This window comes from Castor canadensis, chromosome 16 (genome assembly GCF_047511655.1).
Source record: "Castor canadensis chromosome 16, mCasCan1.hap1v2, whole genome shotgun sequence".
NCBI lineage: Eukaryota > Metazoa > Chordata > Mammalia > Rodentia > Castoridae > Castor > Castor canadensis.
Window position 1 is genome coordinate 87,019,659 of NC_133401.1, and position 26,014 is coordinate 87,045,672.

The following is a 26,014-nucleotide window of genomic DNA, read 5'->3' on the forward strand; positions in this document are numbered from 1 at the left end:
ATAAGTGCCCTTATCTTGAGTGAATTGCCAAAGGAACAGCCTCAACTGGGAGATTATTCCCAACCCACAGTACTGTGGTCTTTAGCTAATGACTAGGAGATGTGTGGGTATATAAAAGTCCAGCCCCTGTGGGCCAGACTAACTCTATGGTATAACTCATAACACACTGGGCTCTCTGAAACTGTTTTCCTGAAACTACAGTCTTACCTAGTTTATTCCCCCTTGTCCTATCCAGAATCCTGCTCTCATTTTTTCCTAGTAGCATCCTGACAATACATCACTTTGGCAAGAATCTTCTCAAAGTTCTTTCAAGAGAATATGAACTAAGAAACTAGACAATTTCAATATTGTTGCAGTAGAAAACAAACATAAAATAGCAAAGAAGAAAGCTATGTCAATAGTCCTGTTAAGGAAGTGGAGCTGAACTGTCCTTCCCATCACTGTGGCAGTACTTAGTGATTTGCTTCCAGACAACATAGTATGAAGAAAGAGAGAAAAGAAGTCTAACTTTATGGTGGAGAATCCTAGAAAATATTACCTAGACAAGGTGATCAAGGCTAACTTCATCAGAGATACATCATGTGGGTAGCATGTATTCTTAGGGTAATGTAATATGGATGTTACTTTCCCTCTGTCATCTTCCTTCTAAAAACTCAGAATAACACACACACACACACACACACACACACACACACAAACAAATTTTACACTCTGTAAAATATCTGATCAGGACTCCCCTAAACTGTCCAGGGAAAGGGAAAGTTTAAGAAAGACTTGAGGAGGCAAAGAACCCATGCTGAAAAGCCTACTTTAGGTAGGCTACTGGAACAGAAAAAGGACACTAAGAAAAATTAGCAAAATATGAATAAATTTCAGAAATTAGCTAATACTAATGTATCAGTGCTAGATCCTTAGTTGTGACAAATGTACCACATGTACTGTATGTATCCTAACTAACAGGTGGGAAAATCACGTTAGCACTCTGTAATATCTTTGCAACTCTTCTGGAAATCTGAACCTATTATAAAATGTAAGGTTTATGTTTTTAAAATTCCCCAGTACTTCCAATATATGAATAATTTTCTTTGTCTCCTAATACTAAGATATTTTTCTTCTTGCACTTTGAAATTTTTGGCTGAATGCCAGACTTATGCAGAATATTAGAGGTTGATATAAATAATATTTGTGCCTAAAAACAGGCATGCCATTTCTTCCTTCAGGGTAAGTAAGTATGGCTGCTACTTTCCTTTCCTCCCTGGTTCTGCCATGCATGATCTATTCTACACAGATCCTTTCTTTGAAAAAGTTTGCTCCCCTCTGAATTTCAGATTTCTCAGTTGCCCTGTGTATTCAGTTCCCTGATGAGTTTAAGAAAAGTTATTATTTTATGCTATTTATTCAGCTTTATCTTATTGACAGATGGGAGGACACTTTTCTCATTTTACATTCCTAGAATAGAAAGCACCACTTAAGTTTTTTAAAAAAATTTTACTCCATAATTCTGTAATCTTGTGACTACTATACTGATATTCAATCTCTGTAAAACTGAAATTCTGTAAAGAATTTGATGTATAGTAAATTTCCCTTTATAGGAAAATATACAGATGGTTATGTAGTGCATCTTACTAACATGCACGTAAAAGAAAGGAAAATCGTTAGAATAATATATTTAAAAACAAGGATCTTTGAATGTTTGAAAACTCACAGAATCTTAATGTTGGAGAGGATATTAGAAGACACCTATCTTAGTCCTTAAGATCTTCAAATCCTGTCTTCTTTGGTTAAAATTAAATTTCATTCCTCACATTCTCTCCAGGAGACCACTTCTAGTTAGAAATCAGTATGTCTCTGCATATCCACAACAGTCCAGAAATATTTTTGCCCTTTTACTTTCATTGTTTTTTTTTTGATAAACTCATGAAAAACTTAGTAGTATTTTTTATTGAATAAATAAAAACTATAATGTATTATTGATAATGCTCCTCCTTTCCCTTTTCCACTTCTGGCTAAAGGCACCATATGGAATCTTTCCCCTCCTCAGTTTGAAAATATTCCATTGAATCCAAACATGTCTGTATATTTGCCTATAGAGTGAAATTTATTATACATCCAATTCTTTGCAGAATTTACAAATTATTACAGATACTGCCTATCACTATAGTAGCCACAAGAGTAGGAATATTTAAAAGGGGCAGGCTATGGAAGATTAGGTCTAACCTTTTTTGAAAGAAAAAATATTAGAAGATGAATTGTATAAAAGAGACATCTCTATGGACTAAGGGCATCTAAGCCAAAAACAGCAAGCACCTGTCAAAGAACTGAGGTGATGGCCCTGATCCAAATCAAGCATTTTTCTTACCAAAGGTGGAAATTTATGTGAAGATGAAATAAGGAGCATCTATAACACGATGCCTAAAGGAAACAGTCTATCTTGTTTTTCCGTAATTCTTAAATGTAATTGAAAAAGGGTATAGTAATTACTATGACTAGTACAAATCTAGCCTTCTTTATGTTCCCTAAACTTAACTTATTGCAAGAAATCATATGACTTTATTGAGAGCATAGATTCCTGAGATCCATTCTACATTAACAAATCAGAATACCTGATTTTTCTCAGAACCTGAAATTATGTTTTGTTTGGCTTAGTTTTTCTTTCTGCAGTATTAGGGATCAAACACCAGGCCCTGTGGATGCTAGGCAAGCCCTCCACTACTGAGCCATATCCCCAACTCAGAATGTGCATTTTTATGCAATGCTTTGGGTATTGTCTTGGTCAGTTATTTAGGGAAACATCTTAGAACAGTGTCTTCATAATTTTTTACCCTAAATAACATTTTCATATTAAAAGCTAATAATTTCTGATGATCAACACATGATAGCTTCAATGTTTAACATCAAAATATTAAGTACTGAGAGAGCCCTGTGTGTTTCTTAAACTATAATTTCCTTCTGGAGGTATTAAGAGAAGAAACTCGGTATTGAATTCACCTTATAGTAAGTAAATTTTAGTGAGAAGCTGATAGCAAACTAAGCAAGTATTTTATTTACTCTTGCTAGAATGATTCCCTTTAGAAATTATTCAAGGATAAGAGCTAGCCTTTAAAAACAAATTATTCTAATATATGTAAAATAATATGAGCAGGAACAAATAAAAATTCATTCATAAGCCCATGACTGAGGGATAGTAGAAATATCACTCTTGAGATACACCCAAAGCTGTATTCAGTTTGTGAGCCCCTTTGTGAAACTTACATTGTTATACTTTAGTGGAAATATATTTATTTTAGATAAAAAGGAGAGCTTTTAATGAGAACTTTGTATTTTGCAGGAAAGACAAAAGACATTGAGATTCAATTTTAATTTAGTAGAACGGGATGAAAATATTACATGGAGCTCTTTGAATTCTTTTATAAACTACCTCTTACGCTTTTACTGAAGGCCTCAAGGTAGTTTCTCAATGTTTAGCTCAAGGTTATCTGAGTCAGAATTATTTGAAGTGTTTAAAATTATCATTCTAAGCTTTCACAGTGTTACTAACATTAATCTCTCAAGATTGGAACCCAGGAATCTATATTTTTTTAAATATTCCATATGATTTAGTTGACTATTGAAGGTGGAAAATTAGTATTCTAAATCAGGAGTCAGCAAATGTTTTCTAAAAAAGTCCAAATCTAATTATTTTAGTCTTTCTGAGCTGTATACTCACAGTCACAATGATTAGCATCTACTGCTATAGCACAGAAACAGCCACTGACAATACATAAATTAACAAAAATATCTGTATTCTACTGAAACTTTACAAAACCAAGCAGCCAGCTAGACTTGGCCTACTGCCCATAGTTTGCCAACCCCTGTCATCCTACAGGGTGACTTTTCTCACAGCAAAGTCTCATGAAAAGAAAGCAAGGAAAGGTAGAACACTTAGTATTATTGAGGACTGGGAGAAACAGCCATTAAAATCTTCTTTTTGTAATCACCTAAAATAAGTTCTGTCTGTCTCTGATATAGCTACTCAGTGGAAGATGTCCTGATCATGGCTACAACCAGCAGTAAGTTAATTCTCTTTCTAATCCTAAAATGCTCACTATCAACATTCTTACCAATTCATCCTGTCTTCCCAAGCTGCAACAAAGGAAAGAAACGAACTAGAAACTGCCCCTCATCCCAAAGAAGTCTAGTAAATGTAAATAATGACAGAAGGAGTGCATATTTAAAGTTAATTTATTTTATTTTATTTAGGGAAAAAAAAGAATTTCAAGTATCTGGTTTTTAGAAAACAGAAAAATCACTACTTCTTTTCTTTCTATTAAAGTATTTTAAACAACAGGAAAACTGACTACTTGAAACTGGACCATTTCATAGTCAATGAAATTGGAATTACAGCTATAGCTCTTAAAAATATAAACTTAAAAGAGGAAGCACCTAATGCTTCAGTTAACTTCTCAGAGATTTCTAAGATGTGTTCAGAGAGGCAGAAGACCATGTCTACTAAACAGAAAGAAAAATTTGAAGACATGGAAAATGTGGACAAGGCTCCTTACAGAAGAGAAATGGAAACTTAAATTCCTCCTAAAGGGAAAATGAAAAAGAAGTTCAAGGATCCCAATGCATCCAAGAGGTCTCCTTCAGCCTTCTCCTTATTCTGAGTATCACCTCCAAATCAAAGCAGAATGTCCCAGCCTGTCCACTGGTGATGTTGCAAAGAAGCATGAGGGATGTAGTGCAACCTTGCTGCAGATGCAAGCAGCCTTATGAATAGAAGACTGTGTAAGATTTCTTTCTCCTCAATAAAATAAAGGACAAACTTTGAATTTGTTCTTTTTTATCATTATGTACATTTAGTACACTTCTTTTAGAAGGAAGGGCAGTTTCTATCTGCTAAGCTGAAGGAAAAATATGAACAGGATAGTGCTGCCTACCAAGCTCATGAGAAACCTGATACAGTGAAAAAGAAAATATGGCAGAAAGAGCAAGAAAAAGAGGAAAGAGGAGAAAGATTAAGATGATCATGAGTAAGTTTGTTCTTGCACAGTCTTTTCTTGTCATAAAACATTTAATCCTCTGTGCACAACTCACTCCTTTTAAGAAAATAATTGAAATGTAAGATTTGTTTTTAAACTAGACAGTATCTTCTTTTATTTATTCATTTATTCATATGTGCATGCATTGTTGGGGCCATTTCTCCTCCCTGCCCCCCACCCCCTCCCTCTCCCCCCAACTCCCCTCACTTCCAGGCAGAACCTGTTCTGCCCTTTTCTCCAATTTTGTTGAAGAGTAGACATAAGCAATAATAAGAAAGACAAAGCATTTTTGCTAGTTGAGATAAGGATAGCTATACAGAGAGATTCCTAGCATTGCTTCCATGCACAAGTGTATTACAACCCAGATTGATTCATCTCTACCTGACCTCTTCACTACTTCCCGGTCACCTTCCTATATTGGCCTCTGTCATTTTAAGGCTACTGTATTAGCTCCTCTGCAGTAGAGGTCTTTTTTTATAGTTACCACACTCTGAATGTGCATTTAAATAGCCTGTCCTGGTAATATTTTTTGATATCCACTAACCTGGCCTGGTATGGTATGGAGCTGTAAAATGGTAAGGAAATTTACAGAGGGTTCTTACTGGTGCACAGCATAAATAGTCAAATATAAGTATGGTAGTGTGGTAATTTTTTTTTTCAGTTTTCTCTGATGTAGCTTATATGAAATAATTGGTGATCTGTTAATGGAATATCACTCTGAAACTCACAATGTTGCAACTGTTTTGTTGACATTCTGAATGTTTCTAAGTAAATAAAATTTTTTTACTTCATGTATATATGTGTGTATGTATGTATATAGTAAAAGAAAGGTTAGAATATGTAATGGAAGAAAATAAGCTATATATAATAATGACAACAAAGTCCAACATGTCTAGGAATAACTTTGGCAGGAAATGTGAAATGAAACTATGAATAAGCTTTAACATGCTACTGAAGCATCCAAAAGAAGACATGAATAAAGACAGGCATTTTTCAATCTTGGATACAATGACCCATACATTTTTCCTTGAATAAATGTGATGATTTTCCCCTTAAAAATATTCTCAACATGTTTTTAAACAAATAAGCATTTTCTAAAAATAATATGGTAAATTAATATAAAAATAGGTTTAAAAATTCAGAGGCAAATGAGAATGGTAATAAGGGGAGCTAGTCCTCCAGATAGGAGGATCTATTTATTATAGGGTTGGGCAGGGTACTGCCCAGAGTACTGGGTAGAGAACCTGCCCAGTACAAGTAAGGGTCTGAGTTCAATTCTCCAGCACTGAAAAAAAAGTGAAAAATTCCCATAGTAATAAACAGTGTGCATCTGATGCATGAATGTCTAAAAAGTTAAGACTTTATGACTCTATCTTTGATTATATGGCAATTAATATGTTGCTTTCATAAAGAAAATGAAAGATTAGGGGGTTGGATTGAGGATGAGACAATTTACTTTTCATGATTTACCTTATTTCCTTTCAATTTTGCATTATGACTATACACGGATTCTTTTAAATACTTGGATAATATAAAAAAATGTATAGTTACATATGTTCAATTTAAAAAATTATGAAAATATAAGAAAGTTTAAAAATTAAAACCAAAATTAATTGCGATTCCATCACCAGGCATTAACTACTCTAAAGATTTCACTGGCTTCTCTTTGCTTTTTTGACAATAACATTTATTATATGTGAGTGTGCAAAAGAGGCAGGAAGAGAAAACCACTGAGAATATGCATCTCTATATGGTATCAGTTTTAAAAGATGGAAAACAAAGGGGGAAAGGAAACAGTGCTCTGGCTGGGAACTGAGAAAAATTAAAGGTTTGGCATATGTGAGGCCTCAGAATAGCTCTAGAGTAAAGGTGAACTGAAGAAATTTATTAGAAGAATTTTCATTGGTTATCTGTTGGCCACAATATATGCTCTTCAAGAAATACAGGAGATGATTAGAGTTGCTTTTTCAATAAATTATGGGAACTAGGCCATTATTCTTTAAAGCTGACTTCCTGTGAAAACTGAACCACGTGAAGTTCTGCAGTTCTCTATTCATTTAAGGTGATGTTGGGCAGTGGGGATGGAGGGGATTGCATGCTGGAATCTCTTCCTTAGTAAATATTTACATAACTTTTTAAAATATCTTAGCTGTCTTTCCCATAATTTCCCATAATTAAAAAATAATTTTAGAAGAACATAACAAGTTGAAACCCTGCATGAATCTATGCTGACCACCAGGCAAATGTTCTTCCTCAGAGGAAAACCTGAGCAGCCCTCATGGCCAGCAAAACCCAAGTGATACTTGTCTTCACATATAGAAAAGATCACTCTTTGTGAGGTGCTACCAATGTGCCAATCAAAATCCTCTTCACCTACTCCAGCGATCAAAGCACAATCAACCACTTGGAATAGAAGGGACATGCCTCAGCAGAAGGCTACGAACAAGCTCACAGTCAACATCATACTGAATGGTGACAAACTGAAAGCATTTCCTCTGAAATCAGGAAGAAAACAAGGATGTCCAGTCTCTCCACTCACATTCACTACAGTACTTGAAACTTTAGCCAGAGCAATTTTGGAATACAAATTTTAAAAGGAGGAAGACAAATTATCCATTTGCAGATGATGTGATTCTATATTTAGAAAACCCTAAAAATTCCACCAAAAGTCTCTTAGAGCTGATAAACTCAACAAAGTAGCAGGATACAAAAATCAATATATAAAAATCAGTAGCTTTTCTACATACTAATAACAAGCTTACTAAGAAAGCAGGGGAACAGTCCCATTCACAACAGCCTAGAAAAATAAGTAAGATGCCTGGTAATAAGCCTAATCAAGGAAGTAAAAGACCTCTATTGTTGCCATTTACAGGCTGAACCTGGGTGACTGGAGCTGTAAAAGAATGGGAGGACTACTGAGTCGTGCTCAATAGCCACTTTAAAGAAGCATACTATTGCTTTTATAAACTCCTTTTACACAGAAAGCATTTGGTCAGAAAAAGCATGTCAAGTATTAAACATGTCAAGGTTACATTAGTACAAGGAAGCACAGTTAAAATTAACTCTTTGTTATGTCTCTTTTAAAATGGGAACAGAGAAGCAGGAGAAGCACATGGTCAGCATAACCTTCTTATTTACATCTGAAGGATACGAAGCCATCTGGGGAACCGTGAGCACTGTTGTTTTTCTGGATGTCTGGTTCTGAGACCTTTGCCTCAGTTCCTTAGAGCTTTCTCACAAGGCCAGAGATGCCAAATCACACAGGCATGGCCCCACTGCTGGCTCCCACACTCTATAACAAAAATTATTAAACATCAAAGAAATAAAGTGAAGATGACATTAGAAAATGAAAAGACTTCCCATGTTCATGAATCAGCAGAATTAATATTATTAAAATGACCATACTACCCAAAGCAATCCATAGACTCAACACAATCCCCACCAAAATACCAATGACATTCTTCACAGAACTAGAAAAAAAAGGTCTAAAATTCATGTGGAAACACAAAAGACACTGAATGACCAAAGCAATCCTGAGAAAAAGAGCAATGCTGTAGACTTCAGAATACCTGAGTTCAAACTATACTACACAACCATAGTAACATAAACAGTGTGCTACTGACATAAAAGTAGCCAATGGAATAGAGGACCCAGAAATAAGTCCGACCCCTACAGTCAAATGATTCCTGACAAAGACGCCAAAAACTAACATTGGAGAAAAGGCAGCATCTTCAACAAATGGTGCTGGAAAAAGTGGATATCCACTGAAACTAGATCCCTATCTCTCATTTTGTACAAAAAACAACTCAAGCTGGGTGTTGGTTGCTTATGCCTGTAATCCTAGCTACTCAAGAGGCAGAGATCAGGAGGATCATGGTTTGAAGCCAATGTAGGCAAATAGTTCAAAATATCAAAAAATACCCAACACAAAATAAGGCTGGCAGACTGGCTTGAGTGGTAGAGTGCCTGTCTAAGCAAGAGTGAGGCCCCAGTACCATCCAAAAAGAAAAAAAGAAAAAAAACTCTCAAGTTGATCAAAACTTGGAAATTACTAGGAAAAAAATGTAAGAGAAACTTTTCAATATACTGATACAGGGACTGGAGGTGTGGCTCAAGTGGGAGAACACCTACCTATCAAGCACACAGTTGTAAGCTCAAACCCCAGTACCAAAATCAACAACAAAAAGATATTGGTGCAGGCAACAATTTCCTTAATAGGATTCCAATAGGCCAGGAAATAAAAATGAGAATTGACACATAGGAATACATCACATTAAAAGCATCTGCATAGCAAAAAAAACAATCAATAGAGTAAAGAGGCAACCTGTAAGGTTAGAAGGAAATCTTTATCAACTATTCATCTGACAAAGGATTAACATTGATTATATAAAGTACTAAAAAAAACTTAACATCAAAATAATAAGTCATCCAATCAAAAAATGTGCTAATGATCCGCACAGACAGTTCTCAAAACAAGTACAAATGGCCAATAAATATATGAAAAATATTTGAGATCTTTAGCCATAGGGAAATGTAAATCAAAACTACACTGAGATTCCATCTCAAATGATGGCAAGGATGTGAAGAGAACAGAAACTTACTAAGTTTATTACAAAATAATATATGTACACACTGTTGATGGGAATGTAAATTAGTACAGCTACTATGAAAGCATTATTGAGATTTCTCAAAAAACAAAATAGAACTACCATATGATTGGGCTATACTATCTCCTAGGGATTTATCTGAAGGAAATGAAATCAGCATACAATAAAGATACCTGCACACCAATGTTTATGTGGCACTATTCACAATAGACAAATTATGGAATCAGCCTAGGTACCCATCAACAGATGAATGGATAAAGAAAATATGATATATATGCATGATTGAATATTACTCAATCATAGAGAAGGAAATCATGTTATTTGCAGGAAAATGGGTGGAACTGTAGGACATTAAGTGAAACAAGCCAGACACAGAAAGAGAAGTATCTCATACACTTGTTTCAAGTATTTTCTCTCATATGTGGAAAACCAAAATGAGAGAGAGAGAGAGCAAGAACTATTACAGAAGGGGCCCAGAGGAATGGGAGAAGAGAGCTCAAGAAAGGGTAGAAGGAATGTGGACACAATCAAAGCATGATATATGCACGTGTGAGAACACAGTAAAACCCATTAAAGTGTGCAATTTAGAAAAATTTAAAAGGCAGCAAAATTGATCAAATAATAATTTTATTTTATGCACACATAAAAATATAAGTACATATTAAAACAGGCTAGAAAATGTTCATGTCAATGAAACTATATTTCACTGTGCAAAACTTATAAATCTATTTGGACATGATGCTTTTTCTGTTTTTTTAAAGACACTATTGAGACATACACAATATTTTTGGCCTTACTAGTGGGTTGAACTCAGGGCCTTGTACTTGCTAGGCAGGTGCTCTACTACTTGAGCTACCCTACCAGCCCTTTTTGCATTTGTTATTTTTGAGATAGGGTTTTGCTTTGTGCAAGGGCCAGCCTGGACAGTGGTCCTCCTAGCTGAGTTTCCCCATGTAGCTGGGATAACAACTGTGCCCAGACATTGCTTGAAGTGGAGATCTCATGAACATTTTGTTCAGGCTGGCCTTGAAGCAGAGATCCTCCCAATCTCTGCCTCCCAAGTAGCTAGGATGGAGAGACACATTTAAGGGTACAAGCTAAAATAAGAGCTACAGTTTCTGACTCCTGTATTCTCTTCATTTTTTCTATCATTTATCATCTACCTTGCCTCTTTGGAAATATTTCTTATATTTCAAGATCAACTAACAAAATAAATTTTTATAGTTAATGAAAAACTGAATATGAAATAAGTAAACAAGTTTTTTCAAGGTGACAAATCCAGAGAGGATCAGTGCTGGCTGGAAAACAGACATGTCAAACTCAAGGTTAATATCAGGTCATACTGAAAGTGGGACATCCTCCTGACTTTATTCTTGGTCACTGAAGCACACTGCAGGTTCTAAGAATTCACATCCTGAAGCCCAGGACATCCTCTCACCCCTGTTCTTTCTCACGGAAGCATACTGTGAGTTCATACGGGATAAACAGAAGGAGGAAGTCCTCTGATATGCCATCAGAAGATCAGTAATAGCCTAACTCTAAGTTACAATGTCCACATCTTCCACATCACTTCATCTTATTGTGCTGGTGCTCTGTCATCTCACATCACATAAAAGAGACCACATCCATGTAGCTCTTATTACAGTAAATTATTATGATACTTTGTTATTGCTACTAATATTGTCATATTGTGACTAACATAAACTAACTTAATATTGTCATATTGTGACTGATAAAACTGTATCACTGGTCTGTATGTATAGAAAAACACATTATATACAGGGTTTGACAGTATCCTGCTTCAGGCATCTACTGTCATAGAACTTATCTCCTACTGAGTGGGGGGTGGGGTGCTGTGTAATACATATCTAAATAACCTGTAAGTGAAAAATAAATCACAAGGGAAATGAGACTTTTTATTGAACAAAATGTATTGAACAGTGACATTTGAGTACATTAAGGGTTGCCACAGATTTTCACACTTTTTCCTTTGAGCTGTGAATGAATTCCTCTAGAAAGTGGGCTGCCTTTAGCAACTTGTTTAGTCAACAGAACTTGGCATGTTCAGAACACTAATGGAGTCATTAGAGATAACAGATGGTAACATAATGGGAAACATGGAGTGTTCACATTTAAATTGAGTATTAGTTTCTAAATAAACAAGTAAGAATCATCTCATTTTTTATGTTACAATATCAAAAATAATTGTGAATTTGAAATGTTCAGATAAGAAAAAACACTGGGGAGAAACTTCATGACAGTGGGGTTGGCAATAATTTCTTTGATATGACACCAAAAGCACAAGCAATAAAAGAAAAGTTGAATTTTATAAAATTTAAATCTCTGATGTATCAAAGAAACTGCTAATAGAGTAAAAGGCGACCCATGGAATTGCGATAAAATATGTGCAAATCTTATCTCTCATAAGATATTAATATCCAGAATACATATATTTTCTAATCCCAAAATTAAAAATCAAATCAAATTACAAATGAGCTATGGTTGAATAAACATTCCCACTAAGATACACAAATGGCTTTCAAACACAGGAGATGTTCAATATCACTGGTCATTCAGAAAATGGAAATCAAAATCACAATGAAATGCCATTTTACACACATTTTAATGGCCCTGGTGGGAAAGAACTAAAGGCAGGAAATACAAAGTATTGGAAAAGATGCAGAAGAACTTGCATCATAGTACATTGCTGGGGGTGGGGGATGTAAAAAGATAGAGCCAGTGTGGAAGATGGTATGAAGATTCCTCAAAAATCTAACACAGAATTTATAAATTGACCAAGCAATCCCACTCTTAATATATGCCCTGACTGGAACAGATATTTGTATAGTTAATAGCTTCATTAATCAAAATACCTAAAATGTGGAAGTAATACAAGCTTCACAGAAGGATAAATGGATAAACAAAATGTGTTGTATACATATATTGGTATATTTTTAAGCTTTCAAAAATAAGAAAATTTTGAAAAATGCTTCTACATGGGAGAACCTTGTAGACAATATATGAGATGAAGTAGTCCAGTCACAAGAGGACAAACAGTTTGAATTTGCTTATGTAAGGTTCCTAGAGTAGATAAATGCACAGAGACAGAAAGTAGAATAGTGGTGCTGCCAAGGCCTGAGGTAGATCAGGATAGATTCCCTGTGTTATGCATACAGAGTTTCATTTAGGAAAGGTGGATGGTGGTGATTAAAATTGATGGGAGTATATTTAATGCCACTAAACTGAAACATTTACAAATGATGAAAACGTCACATTTTAGGTTATATACATTTAACCTCAATAAAAAATTTTTGTTTTTAACCAACTATTAGTTTTAGTACATAATCATAGGTCATTGATGCACAAATCTATTTTCCCTACTAATTTTAATTGATTATTTGAAATAAGAGAATTAAAATCAAAGTATGAAAAATATTTCTTGAACCAAAAACATAATTTTGTATTAGTGCAAGCTACAAATAGAACTGACAGAAATATACATAAGCAAAATGTACAAACTATCAAAATCTGTGCTGTTTTTATTTTTGTGTGTCTCTTAACTCTTATTCAAATGTGTCCCACTAACCCTGAATGCTCTCTCCCACTGACTCCTAAGTCTGTCACCACACTTTGTAGCATAGCTTATCAGGGATAAAAACCCCATTACTGAGCAAATAAACTATTCAAGTTTTACAAGTGTGGTATTTCCCATAAGAAATGAGCACCAAAAAGTCCTCCCTCTTTATAGGCATTACATGTAAACACTGCAATAAAAATTTTAAAAGAAACAAAAGGAACAGGATTTGACACCATATAGCATTGAACCAGAGAGTGAAAACAATCACTCCTCTTGGTAGTATAGGCCAAGTCAAGTTGGCAGTAGTACCATATATAAGGGAAGAATGGAGGATGTAGTTTTTATTTTTTAATTCATGGAGCCTAAGGTGCCTTTTAGATACCATAAAGAAATATTCAGCAGGGAGTTAAACCTCTGGTCCGAAGTCTAAGGAAGAGGTACAAAATGAGAGAAGTTAGGAGTGACAAAACTGTCAAAGCTGAATCAGACAAGGAGAATGTTAAGAGACATAAATGCTGAATAAGATGGGACATTTGAATATTAAACAGAACATCACAATTATACACAGAAGTTTTCCTAAGCAACATAAATGTGAACCAGGTAGACTTCAGTGAGGTTGCTGGTATCAGTATCTCATAGAATGAGTTAGGAGGTATCTTTACACTTTGGAAACACTGGGAAGAATTGACAGTAAATCTGAACATCTGGTAGAATTCACCAGTGAAGTTTCTAGACATTAGATTTTCTTGGTGTGTAGATGTTTAATTATCATGAATACAATTTCTTTACTTGGAATGGGTCTATTCAGATTTTTTTCTTGATTTGGTTTCAGGAGTGTGCTTCTAGAAACTTGTTCATTTCATTTAAATTATAGAATGTATTTGCATATGATTGTTTACACGATTAAATACTTTCATTTTTGTAAGGGTATGTACCTTCTTCAATATCTGATTTTAGTTGAGTCTTCTCTTTTTGTACTGGCTTAGCTATAGTTTTGTTGATTTTAATAATGTTTTACTAACATGCCTTTGGTAGGCTGTTTTCCTCTTCCTCATCCTACTGATCGCTGCTATAATCTTTATTATTTCCTTGCTTCTGCTTACTTTAGAAGCAGTTTTTTTCCCAGTATCTTAAGATGGAAGCTTAGGTTTTGATTTGATTCTCTTTTCTTAATAGAGTTTATTTGATGCTACAAAGTTCCCCCTAAGCAGTACCTTCTGAGACATTCCCATTTGAGTATCTTATGCTTTGTTTTCCAAACCTATCCCTTGAATCCTGTGGCACAGTTTAACCTTGCTGACCTGGGAGTGACTCTTCCTGTCATTGTGCAAACACTGTAGCAAATACTCACACAAACCTAGAGTGTATCATCTACCCCATGCCAAGAGCATATGTTATAGCCACAGTTATACATTAAGCAGTTCTTTTCAAATTTACACGAAATATTACAAAGAGAAATATTCATAAATTGGACACTAAAATATAAATTCTATTCATCAAATGAATTACTTTGTGAATTAGTAGGTTAAAAAAAAGAGAAGTGACATAGTGGGAGAACATAATTGCCTCACACATGACCAACATGTTTAATAAGAAAGGAAAACTCAGAAATCCATGAAAAAAAAAATCAGGCAAGAGCCCTGTGCTTGTCAGCCCCTCTGTAGGGGAGATATCAAAGCATTCAATAATCATAAAGAAACTCAGTGTCTTTAAAAATTAGAGAAACATATACTAAAATCCAATCAGAAAGACAAAATTAAACAGTTATTGATGGAGACATGAACAACTGAATGCTCATGAACTGAACATGTTATTCTTTATTTGAGGAAAATAGCTGTGGAAGATTAGTGATACTCCTCCACCCTAGGCAGACATACAGAAATTATTCTACATGTGCACCATCATATGGGGATATAGAAGAATTGGTCCAGTGCTGAAACCCAGGGGGTAGAGGTGAGAGAAGATACATTCAGGAAGAAACAACAGTAAACTATGGGATACTCTCTAGGGGCCAGCCACATTCTATACCTTATATATCCAGTTTAACAAATAGTATAAAACAATATGTAAGGCAGAGCATGGTGGCAGACGTCTGTAATCCCAGCTACTCAGGAGGCAGAGACAGTATGATTGCAGTCCAAGACCAGCTCAGGCAAAAATTAGTGAGACACTCTCAAAAAAAAAAAAAAAAGCAAAAACAAAAAAGAACCCAGAGCACTGTGGTATACACCCATGGTCCTAATTACTTGGGAAGTAGAGGGATAGGATCATGGTTCAAGGCCAGTCTAGCCAAAGTTAGCTCCACACCCTCTCTGAAAAACAAGCTAAAAGCAAAGGGACTGGGAGTGAGGCTCAAGTGGTAGAGCACTTGTCAAATAAGTGTGAAGCCCTTTGTTCAATCTCCAGTACAGAAAAAAAAAATACTCCACATAAGATTTATATAGATATCACATGCGTATGATACCTCACATGTATATGTGTTTTACACAGGAAATATGTAGAATTTATGAGAAAATAAAAATTTATGGAGGAACATAAAGACTGGATTGCACATACCATGTAGAGATGATAAAACTCATCACTACAAAGAGGACCATTTTCTCGTAAGTATTACCCCATCAAAATTTCTGCATGCTTTATTTTTAATGAAGGAATCAAAACAAAAAGTTCTAAAATTTATCTGAAAAGTTTATATATATGAATATGTATTTATGTGTGCACATATGCACAAAAACATGTACATAATATATACATATACACATTGTAAGAGCAATAGTAGTTATCATTACATGACAGTAATATATATTATAAAACTATAATATCACAAAATAAAAAACAAGGGAATCACAATACAAACAAAATCTACAGTGTGTAACCATCTGAATGAAAAAATTGTATTGTTAAGAGCAACAGAAAGGCCTAAGTCCAACGAAATCAAGGATAACATTAAATGTGAATGGATCACACAACCTACCCAAAGGCAGATATTGAAGTGAGGATATAGCTCAGTGGTAGAGTGTGTACCCAGAATATGTAAAGGTCTGGGTTCAACCCCCAGAAACAAACAAACAAAAAAGTCCAGATGTTAAGGGGAGATGATGTTAGAAGTATAACAGAAAAGGAAGCTCCTGGCTCTCCTTCCATCCATGAACAAACTGAATAAACATTTACTCATGTTCAAGTCCATCTAAGAGAAGGTCATAAACAAGCAGAGAGAATTATATACACTGGGCAATTGAGAATAAATCCACATTCAAATGAGAGGACAGCTGAGGCACACTTGGTCATTAATCCTGCCTTGGACAATGTGCCATATAATTGGGAAAGAATTCTCAAACACCCAGCATCACCCTGAAAACAAGACTGGGACCATATATACAGCACCCTAACTCTAAAGTTCCCTGTGGTTTGGCTCTTTGTACACCTAGTTCTGGGAGAAGCAACCAGGCATACATGAGTTGCCAGGCCATAGGACAAAGTAGGTGGTTTTATCTGTTCATGTAACAACTTCCAAGGGCTTCATCCCTTGAAATCAGGGTAGAGGAGGGTTTAAAACTCACAAGTCCCAGTTTCTTCCTGGAAGAAGTTGTGGCTTACAGAGGCTTCCATCTAGATGCACCAGGGAATTAAAAGGACAAAAAAAATGGCACACTTCTGACAGGCTAAGTGGGAACTCAGCACTTCCCAAGCTCTCTACCCCATCCTACCCCACTGATAACGCAGGGCCAGAGTTATCACCCAACTGATAACTCTATCAATTCCTCTTGGAAAGAGTTTGTCCATGCACAGTATCCCATCCTTAACATCTTCCATTAGGGGGACTACACTCTAAACCTCTAAGCTCTGGGAGCTAAGTACACTGGGCCTGTGCAAACCTCCCTGGATCACAGACACATGAAGTGCACAGGCACTTCCATGGGCTACCATGTCCAGCAGTAGTGCAGAGAAGCGGTTAAAAGGCACAGATTTCTGTTTATTCCCAGAAGAGGCTTACAACACACTCTTCCACTAGCTACTAGACAGCCTGGATCCTAACTAACTTGCTTTAATGCAGCAAACAGCATCCCTTCTATAGCCCGAGTACAGCTTTACAATGGCTATTATCAAAAACATGAAAATTAGTAAGTGTTTCAAAGGATAGGGATAGGAGGAAAAGAGAACCCCAGGACACTCTTGGTGGGAATATAAATTGAGTATGTCAGTTTTGAAATACTATGAAGGTTCTTCAAAAACTAAATAGTTAACTACCACATGGTTCAGCAATTACAACTTTGGGTGTAAATACAAAAGGACTGAAATCAGAGTGCTGAGGAGAGAGCTGTATTCCCATGCTCATTGAAGCATTATTCACGGTAGCCAGGATATGGAACCAACTTTCAGATGAGTCCTTACCAGGATATTCCCCTGAGTCCCAGGGCATCAGCTGCCCCCTGCAGGCTGCATACCCACACCTAGGGCTGTTCTCTAGAATTGAGGACCCAGGGGCTGATATTCACTAGAAACACCAGGAGACCAGAACCATGGTAGCTTAAGACACCTGGTGTCACTACCTGGTGTCGGGCAGTTCTGAAGCCCAGAACCAGAAAGATCTGGGGGGTGGGATAAGGGAACTTCACCCTGTAAAGATGCCCAACCCCAAGACATTCTGATAGGGAGTCTTTGCCTAGGGAGGACAAAGAGGAGAGACATAAAGAGATTTTTGCAGAGTCAAGTGATTCTTCTACACTTTCTTCTCATGAAATGATCATAAGGAGAAAACAAATACTCTAAGAGGTGCCATCCAATACTTGGAGACAAATAACAACAAAGTACTTGTCCATTTTAAATGTAGCAAGGGGAACAAATAGTTGATGTCAAAAGGGAAAGCAGGTGTTTGGGAATGTGGGCAGGAAGCTGGAATTTTATGAATTTATCACCAGCCCTAGGAGGAGCTAGGCTGGAGGGATGGGGTGGGGGTTAGGGTTCAGAATTTGAGATCCTGCTACCACACATCTAGAAAATTCAGAGAGATCCAAGATGGCAACTAGAGTGCAGAAGCAGACAGTGTGAACTCCGTGACTCCAAAACCTCACTGAAATGCTGGAGCCACACTTGGCGGATATAAAGCACCAAGGAGAATCAAAACTTTGACACCTTGAACCCCAAGCCTGTAGAAAGCTTCTCCATGCCACATTACACTGAAAAAACAGGAGAGCTGCCACCACTGCCAAATGCCAGCTCCAAACCTGCATGGGAGACATTTGGCAGACTAAACAGGTGAGCACCTAATGTCACGTGGTATTCCCCCAGCCACCCCTGGGATAAACGAGTGTAGCCCCCTGGGCAGAATGACACCCCCCCAGCAAAAAAGAAAAAAACTGAATAAACAAGGAACTGAAAACTAGCGCACAGCAGAGGGACGGAGTTGCTGAAAGTGCACCTGAAAAGGGGAGAAGCAAGGAGCTGGTCTCCACACAAATTTTCAGTAGGCAAAGGCTGGAAAGGCAGAAGGCCTGACAGTGGGCAGATAATAAGCCGCTGCATGAAACAGGGCAGGTAGTGGTCTACGAAGCTCATCTTCTGAGCCAGTGAGCATCACCCAAAGTCAAATGACACTGAAAATTGAAAAATAATGAACACAACACGCTGACAGCAGGGGGCCAGCTGATAGATCACTGACCTTGCCCTAGAGAAAGGGGGTGAGGTAAAGAAACAAGCCCCCAGTAATTAAGCTCAGTGAAAACCCAACTCCAAAGCAGGACAGCTGGTGGGCTACAAAGCTGATTCTGGAACCTGAGGACAACACACAAACTTAAACTGCCACACCCCACTGAGAGAGTAGCTGACCAAGCAGCTGCCTCTGAAAGAAAAAAAAAAACACTACCAAACCAACTGGCAAGATTACAACAGAGCTTCTGCTTAAATACCAATACCAAGATTAGATGCTGGAGGAGTAACACAAGAACTTAAACTAAGACTGAAATTCTATTGTTCCTGAACCTGGAATTTTGTTTGTCTGTTTGTTCTGTTTCTTGTTTGTTTGTTCATCTCTCCACATTGATTAATTTGGGCTTGTTTGTTTTGATAAGTTTTAGTATTGTGAATTACCTAATACTAAATTACACCCAGATCATGGACAGAAATAGCACACACACACACTTAGCTACAAACCCAATACAGCCACAGAACAAAATTAAACCACGGGAAAGAAAACAGGTGACTGAAACCACCAACTAACCTATAAAGAACATAGTTGCACAGTACCAAGTAGAGTGATGGGAAGAAGAAAAAGGCATGAAAACCACTCTCCCCCCCAAATAATTTAATACAAGATTCAGAGGGAAATGAAGAAAATGGATACCCGTTCCAGATTCCAACAACACAAAGATAAACGACTCCAAGGAACCCAATTATGCCCACAAGAACAACCTCAAAGAAGAAATCCTGCAAGTAATCATGATGTTACTAGACATGTTTAACCAAAACAGTCAAGAGGCACTCAAGAAATTTCAAGGCACCAAAAATAAAGAATATGAGAAGACACAGAAACAAATAAGGGGACTCATAGGAGCCCTAAGTAAACACCAAAGTGAAACAGAGAACAATATAAATAGAGAGATGAATGAATTAAAGACAAAAATAGACAATATTAAAGAGGAAGTAACCCATGATATGGAAAACCTCACACACAAAAAAAAGAAACAGAAATACAAAACACAATGGAAGGCCACTCCAGCAGACCAGAACAAATGGAAGACAGAATCTCAGAACTTGAAGATAAAATGGAAATTAAAGGAAAAACTGAACAGCTATTAGTCAAACAACTCAAGACCTATGAAAGGAACATGCAAGAACTCATCGACTCCATCAAAAGACCAAACCTGAGAATAATGGGCATTGAAGAAGAAGAAGAGGTGAAAGCAAAAGGGATTTGTAACATATTCAACAAAATAATAACAGAAAATTTCCCAAACCTAGAGAAAACTATGCCCATTCAGGTACAGGAAGCCTCCAAGACACCAAACAGACTTAACCAAAATAGAACTACCCCACAACATATTATCATTAGAACAACAAGCACAGAGAATAGAGAAAGAATATTGAAGACTGTAAGAGAGAAAAAAATAAATAACATACAAAGGTAAACCCATCAAAATCACAGCAGATTTCTCAATGGAACCCTTAAAAGCAAGAAGGGCATGGAGTGAGGTATTCTGGGCACTGAATGAAAGCAACTTCAACACTAGGATACTCTACCCAGCAAGACTATCATTCAAAATAGATGGAGCAATAAAATTCTTCCATGATCAGCAGAAACTAAAACAATATGTGACCACCAACCCACCACTACAAAAGATTTTTCAAGGAATTCAGCACACAGAAAATGAAAGCAAACAAAACCACAAAAGGACGGGTAGCACCAAACCACAGGAGAAGAAAAGACAAGGAATCAGAGAATAACATTAACTCATCTGCACACAATCAAACCGTTAAACAACAAAAACAACTAAATGACAGGAATCACCACATACCTATCAATATTAACACTGAATGTTAATGGACTTACCTCCCCCATAAAAAGACACCATTTGGCAAACTGGATTAAAAAGTAATATCCAAGAATCTGTTGTTTACAGGAGACCCATCTCATTGACAGAAACAAGCACTGGCTTAGAGTGAAACGCTGGAAGAAGATTTACCAAGCCAATGGTCCCCCAAAACAGGTAGGAGTAGCAATACTTACTTCAGACAAAGCAGACTTTAAACTTACATTGATCAAAAGAGATAAAGAAGGAGAATTCATACTAATAAAAGGGGAAATACACCAAAAGGAAATAACAATTATCAACCAATATGCACCCAACATCAGTGCACCCAATTTCATCAAACACACTCTGAAGGACCTAAAAGCATATATAGACTCCAACACAGTGGTAGTGGGAGACTTTAATACCCAACTATCACCAATAGATAGGTTATCCAAACAAAAAATCAATAAAGTAATTCTAGAACTAAATCACACCATAGATCAAATGGACCTACCTGATGTCTACATAATATTTCATCCAACTTCTGCACAATATTCATTCTCCTCAGCAGCCCATGGAATTTTCTCCAACATTGATCGTATCTTAGGGCACAAAGCAAGCCTCAGCAAATATAAGAAAACAGAAATAATCCCATGCATTCTATCTGGTCACAATGCATTAAAACTAGAACTTAACAACAAAAACAACAGTAGAAACCATGCAAACAATTGGAAGCTGAACAACACATTGTTCAATGATCAGTGGGTCATCAATGAAATAAAAGAGGAAATTAAAAGGTTCGTGGAAGTTAATGAAAATGAAAACAGGAACTACCAGAACCTATGGGACACAGCAAAGGCAGTCCTAAGAGGAAAGTTTATAGCCATGAATGCATACATTAAAAGGACAAAAGATCTCATATCAATGACCTAATGCTACATCTTAAACTCCTAGAAAAACAAGAACAAAACCCAAAACAAGCAGAAGGAGAGAAATAATAAAAATAAGGGCTGAAATTAATGAAATAGAAACCAAAAAAACCATACAGAGAATCAATGAAACAAAAAGCTGGTTCTTTGAAAAAAATAAACAAGATTGACAGACTCCTGGAAAACCTGACTAAAATGAGAGAAAAAACCCAAATCAGTAAAATCAGAAATGCAAAAGGGGAGATAACAACAAACACTATGGAAATCCAGGACACCATCAGAGACTACTTTCAGAACCTATATTCCAATAAATTTGAAAATCCTGAAGAAATGGACAAATTTCTAGATACTTATGACCACTCAAAATTGAACAAAGGGGATATTAATCACCTGAATACATCTATAACACAAAATGAAATTGAAGCAGCAATAGAGTCTCCCAAAAATGAAAAGCTCAGGACCTGATGGATTCTCAGCTGAATTCTATCAGACCTTTAAAGAAGAACTAATACCAACTCTCCTTACACTTTTCCACGAAATAGAAAGGGAAGGAACACTGCCTAACTCATTTTATGAAGCCAATATTACACTCATCCCAAAACCAGACAAAGACACCTCCAAAATGGAGAACTATAGGCCAATCTCCTTAATGAACATCGATCCTCAATAAAATAATGGCAAACCAAATCCAACAACATATCAGAAAGATCATTCACCACGACCAAGTTGGCTTCATCCCAGGGATGCAGGGGTGGTTCAACATATGCAAATCTATAAATGTAATATAGCACATTAACAGAAGCAAAGACAAAACCCACTTGATCATTTCAATAGATGCAGAAAAAGCCTTTGATAAGATCCAACACCAGTTCATGATAAAAGCTCTAAGAAAACTAGGAATAGAAGGAATGTACCTCAACATTGTAAAGGCTATATATGACAAACCTATACCCAACATCATACTTAATGGAGAAAAACTGAAACCATCTCCCCTAAAATCAGGAATGAGACAAGGGTGCCCACCATCCCTATTCAATGTAGTCCTGGAATTCCTAGCCAGAGCAATTAGGCAAGAAGAAGAAATAAAAGGAATACAAATAGGTAGAAGAAACTGTCAAAATATATCTATTTGCAGATGACATGATCCTATATTTTTAAGACCCAAAAATACGCTACCCAAAAACTCCTAGACACCATAAACAGCTACAGCAGGGTGGCAGGATACAAAATCAACTTACAGAATTCATTAGCTTTTCTATACACCAACAACAAACAAATTGAGAAAGAATATATGGAAACAATTCCATTTACAATAGCCTCAAAAAAAATCAAATACCTAGGACTGAACTTAACAAAAGATGTAAAGGATCACTACAAACCCCTGAGGAAAGAGACTGAGGAAGACTACAGAAGGTGGAAAGATCTCCCGTGCTTATGGATTGGTAGAATCAACCTAGTAAAAATGGCTATGCTAAAAAGCAATCTACATGTTTAATGCAATTCCTATCAAAATCCCAATGACATTCATCACAGAGATTGAAAAATCTACCCTAAAGTTCATTTGGAAACACAAGAGACCGTGAATAGCCAAGGCAATACTCAGCAAAAAGAGCAATGCTGGAGGTATCACAATACCTGACTTCAAACTATATTACAAAGCAACAGCAATAAAAACCACCTGGTACTGGCACAAAAACAGATATGAAGACCAGTGGAGCAGAATACAGGACCCAGATATGAATCCACACAGCTATGCCCACCTTATTTTTGACAAAGGCACCAAAGACATGCAATGGAGAAAAGACAGCCTCTTCAACAAATGCTGCTGGGAAAAGTGGTTATCTGCCTGCAAAAAACTGAAACTAGATCCATGTTTACCACCCTGTACTAGTATCAATTCAAGATGGATCAAGGACCTTAATATCAGACCTGAAACTCTGAAGTTAGTACAGGAAAGAGCAGGGAATATGCAAAGCAATAGGTATAGGCAAGGACTTCCTCAATAGAACCTCAGCAGCTCAGCAACTAAGAAAAAGGACGGACAAATGGGACTACATAAAATTAAAAGGCTTCTGCACAACAAAAGAAGTGGTCTTTAAACTGAAGAGACCACCCACAGAGTAGGAGAAAATATTTGCCAGCTATACATCAGAGAAAAGACTGATAACCAGAATATACAGGGAGCTCAAAAAACTAAACTGTCCCAAAATCAATGAACCAATAAAGAAATGGGCAACTGGACTAAACAGAACTTCTTCAAAAGAAGAAATTCAAATTGCCAAAAAACACATGGAAAAAATGCTCATGATCTCTGGCCATAAAGGAAATGCAAATCAAAACCACACTAAAATCCTACCTCACTCCTGTTAGAATAGCTATCATCAAAAACACCACCACCAGCAGGTGTTTGTGAGGATGTGGGGGAAAAGGAACCCTCTCACACTGCTGGTGTTAATGCAAGCTAGTGCAACCACCGTGGAAAACAATGTGGAGGCTTCTTAACAAACTAAACATAGCTCTGCCATAAGATCCAGCAATCTCACTCCTAGGGATACACCCAAAGGAATGTAACTCCGGTTACTCCAGAGACACCTGCACACCCATGTTTATTGCAGTGCTAATCACAATAGCCAACTTATGCAAACAGCCAAGATGCCACACTACTGATGAATGGATTAGGAAAATGTGGTATTTATACACAATGGAATTTTACTCGGCCATGAAGAAGAATGAAATCTTATCATTCACAAGTAAATGGATGGAACTGAAGAACATCATCCTGAGCGAGGTTAGCCAGGCTCAGAAGACCAAAAATCCTATGTTCTCTCTCATATGCGGACTTTAGATCTAGGGCAAAGGCAGTAATGTTGTTGGACTTGGGTCACACGCTAAGGGAAGAGCACATATGATAGGAATGGGGATAGGCAGGAAACCCAAAACTTGAAAGTGTCTGATGTCTCCACTAAAGAAGAGCTAATACAGTAACCTTAAAGCAACAGAGGTCAATATGGGAAGGTGACTGGGAAGTAGTGAAGAGGTCAGGCAGAGATTAATCAATTCCCCTTCTAATGCACTTGTGCATGCAAGCAATGCTAGGAATCTCTTTGTATAGCTATCCTTATCTCAACTAGCAAAAAACGCTTTGTCTTTCTTATTATTGCTTATATCTTCTCTTCAACAAAACTGGAGAAAAGGGCAAAACAGGTTCTCCCTGAAAGCGTGAGGGAGGGGGCGGAGGGCAGAAGGGAGAAATGATCCAAACAACGTATGCACATATGAATATATGAAGGAAAAAGAAAATTCAGTAGAGAACGGTTAGTCCCCAGGAAGGAGGGCCTGGGGATCCCACAAGGGGAAGCTCCTCTCACGCAGGAACCCCACAAAGTCAGGGTTCTCGCGTGAAGATCTTCCGTGTCTCTCCATACAATCTGGGCAGACTGGCCTTCCGGCAGGGCTGCACAGACAGTGCTCTGGAGGCAACCAGGACACCCGGTCCCAAGCACAGCCGAGCCCCTGCCCAGCAGTGGGGACCCAGGGCGGACCGCACAGAGAGGGCTCCAGGTGCTGCAGTCCCCCAGCAAAGGCAGCCCGGGACAGCACAGGACAGGATAGCCCAACACAGGACCCCCGCGGGTCCCAATTGCTGGCCCAGCCCCCACGGGAGCCTCTAGAAACCCAGGACGGAGCTGTAGTCCGGGATTGGACACTCACCATTTCCTGGCTTTCAAGGGGCCTTGCGTCCTCTGTGTGGACCATCCAGCAAGATGACAGGGCTCTTGCAGCGCAACCTGGACTTCCTGGGCAGAGGGGAGGGAGCCCGGAAGAGGAGCCCAAGATGGCAGCTCTAGAGAGAGCCCGCGAGATTTTGAAAGCCTGCCCTCTCCACTCTGTCTGATTGGACAGTTTTCACTCACAGCCTCTGATTGGACAGGGCTTCAGGCCCCATCTCCTCTTGCTCTGAGTGACGGTTGATGCCACCAACCCGTGGCTGAATGAGACCAGAATGCCGAATTCTTGGATGTAGATTTTTTTTGTTGTTGTTTTTGAGATCGTGTCTCCGTATGTAGCCCCAGTAGCCCAAACGGGCCCAGAATTCATAATTCTAATTCCTCAGCCTTTGCAATGTGGGGATTATAGCTGTGCACCAGTATGCTGGTTTCGTGTGTGTGTGTGTGTGTGTGTGTGTGTGTGTGTTTTGTCCCATTAAACTCAAGACTTGTGGCTGCTGTTAGTTAAGGCTGACTTTCCAGGGAGACATTCACAGTTAACCTAGTATATAAATCATATTGATTTATTAATTCTATTTATGGGCCTATATTATTCACAAATAGAATATGATGACAATTATTTTCTATTATTTTTAAATTTCACT

The 26,014-nt window shown here is 37.4% G+C and overlaps 1 long non-coding RNA gene across 1 annotated transcript in view; it reads right to left on the reverse strand.

Annotated features, from left to right (window-relative positions):
- LOC141418021 (uncharacterized) overlaps positions 1–25,471 on the reverse strand; it is a 70,248-nt gene extending 44,777 nt beyond the window's left edge. Inside the window, exon 1 of the long non-coding RNA XR_012442659.1 lies at positions 25,354–25,471. This is a non-coding gene — a long non-coding RNA (uncharacterized lncRNA). The remainder of the gene's footprint in view (positions 1–25,353) is intronic.
- Positions 25,472–26,014: the final 543 nt, after the last annotated feature.